The sequence below is a fragment of the Dufourea novaeangliae genome, unplaced genomic scaffold, assembly GCF_001272555.1.
Source record: "Dufourea novaeangliae isolate 0120121106 unplaced genomic scaffold, ASM127255v1 scaffold392, whole genome shotgun sequence".
NCBI classification, from domain to species: Eukaryota; Metazoa; Arthropoda; class Insecta; order Hymenoptera; family Halictidae; genus Dufourea; species Dufourea novaeangliae.
The window spans coordinates 107,993-110,498 of NW_015374267.1; the positions used below are offsets into that span (position 1 = coordinate 107,993).

The 2,506-nt window shown below is 36.3% G+C and overlaps 1 protein-coding gene across 6 annotated transcripts in view; it reads right to left on the reverse strand.

The window, feature by feature from the left end:
- Positions 1 to 2,251: 2,251 nt before the first annotated feature.
- The window catches only part of LOC107192719 (uncharacterized transmembrane protein DDB_G0289901-like), a 15,665-nt gene continuing 15,410 nt past the window's right edge, over positions 2,252 to 2,506 (reverse strand). For 4 of the 6 annotated variants that reach the window (XR_001516308.1, XR_001516306.1, XR_001516309.1 and 1 more), the window contains exon 9: positions 2,252 to 2,395. The gene's annotated coding sequence lies outside the window, so the exon portion shown is untranslated. The remainder of the gene's footprint in view (positions 2,396 to 2,506) is intronic. The other 2 variants (XR_001516310.1, XR_001516311.1) reach the window with 2 other exon arrangements.

Here is a 2,506-nt window from a genome sequence, read left to right on the forward strand (position 1 = left end):
TAAATTAGTAGAACACTGTCAAAAACGCATTTAATTACAGAATACCACTATTTTATTGACCGGTGGCGCCATCCGTAGAAAATAGCTGAAACTGGTAGCGAAATCATACCGACAGGTAAGTGAAAATTCCTAAGGACAGAAAATTGCTAATATTTCAATAATTAGGCGCTCAAAATTATCGTCCTTGGTCTTAAATTATTCCCTACGATCCAATACATCGATTTAATATAGCAGAACCCCATAATCGAAAGACTTATTTTTCTTAGTGTTGTTAGTGTTGAGAGAAATAATGTGTTCGATTACCAGGTTTTGTGATATCAAATCGATGCATTGGATCGCAGAGAATATTTTGAGACCAACGACGCTCATTTTGAGCGCATAATTCCTGAGATATTCGCATTTTCCCAACCGTATTAATTTTCACTCACCTGTCGGTATGATTTGGCTAACAGTTTGAGCGAATTGCCACGGGTGGTGCCACCGTTCAAAAAAATAGTGGTACTCCGCGATTAAATGCGATTTTAACAGTGTTCCGGTCGTTTATTGTTATTATCAATAACAGTGGATTAATCTATGCACTTTCAGCTACAAATTGAGTGCTTCAGCTAAACGAAAGCTGTCCGTATAACGGTGTAAGAGCTGTGCAAAGTGAACTAACCGGGGTACGCATGGCGAGATACAGTGTCAACCGTTGCAAATAAAGTGCGATTTTAACAGTGTTCTGGTCGTTTATTGTTATTGCCACAGACTGGAGATTAATCTACGTTCTTTCAGCTACAAGTCGAGTGCTTGGTCAAGACGAATCAGCTGTTTTAGGGTACGAATCTATATTCTTTAAACTTCGAATGGCATGCATGACGAAGAAAAGTGTTGCCTGTTTAGTGGTTATGTAATTGACACATATTTCGATCGGATTTACACTGCTAAACGAGCATCAGTTTTCCTCGTCATGGATTACATTGGAAGTTTGAAGAACGCAGATTAGTACTCTCTAGCAGGTGGGAACTAGTAATTACAAGAACATTGTTAAAATCTCAATTGTTTGCAACGGTTGACACTCTATCACGCGATGCGTACCCCGTTTAGTTCACTTTAAATAGCTCTTCCAACGTTCTATGGACAGGTTACGTCTTGATCAAGCATTCAGTTTGAAGCTAAAAGAACGTAGATTAATCTGCTGTCATTGAAAATAACAATAAACAACCAGAACACTGTTAAAATCGCATTTAATCGCGGAATACCACTACTATTTTCAATGACAGTGGATTAATCTACGTTCTTTTAGCTTCAAACTGAATGCTTGATCAAGACGTAACTTGTCCATAGAACGTTGGAAGAGCTATTTAAAGTGAACTAAACGGGCTACGCATCGCGAGATACAGTGTCAACCGTTACAAATAAATGTGATTTTAACAATGTTCTTGTAATTACCGGTTTTCAGCCGCTAGAAAGTACTAATGTACGTTCTTTAAACTTCGAATGTAATGCGTGATGAAGGAAAATGATGACCGTTCAGCGGTGTAAATGCAATCGAAATCAGTTGCAATTTGAGTTGCCGCTCCATAAAGGTCAACGTTAATACAGGTATAAATAATTGTACTAATTCTGGGGCTTTGCAGTATTGGGTCGATGCATTCAGTCCTCAGGAATAATTTGAAACTAATAGTGTTCATTTTGAACGCTTAATTACTGAGTTATTCGCATTTTTCCATCACTATAAATTTTCACTCACCTGTCGGTATGATTTAGCTACCAGTTTCAGCGAATTGCCGCGGATGGCGCCACCAGCCAAAAAGTAGTGGTATTCTGTGAATAAATGCGATTTTAACAGTGTTCTACTAATTTATTGTTATTATCAATATAAGGGGATTAATCTACGTTCTTTAAGCTACAAATCTATTGTATGAAGAAGAAAAATTATGTGCGTTTGACGGTGTAAATGCGACCGAAACCTATAGCAACGACGAATGGTTCCCGCTATTACCATAAAGATCTGTGTTAATACAGGCAACAATCATTTTAATTATGGGGTTTTTACGTATTGGGTCCTTAGGAATAATTGTAAAATAATCAGTAATCACAATTCTATAAAATGTTTCAATATGCAATGAATTGCATAATGAAATTATGCCAGGCATCTAATTGAAAAAGTACAGCATCGCTGCTGTTTCATACAACGAAATAAAACCAATGGAATTGATTTTTAACCACAATTCTTTATTCTGAATACCAATAAATTTACTAAGTTTTTGGAGATTTTCATTGAATTATTGAAATCAATTTTTCGCGAGCAATGTCCTCTCAGCGAGTTTCCAACGCAATCTCCATTAATATCAGCGATACTATGTTCTATTCGGGGAAAGAAGAGACACGTGACACAGCAATTTCGTTGAATCTATGGAAAAAAAAAAAGGATATTTCCTTCGTTCGTCTTTTCCCTTAATCTTTGTTACTTTTATTGGAATGTAATGCGTATAATAATATATTTATGTGTATATATATATAT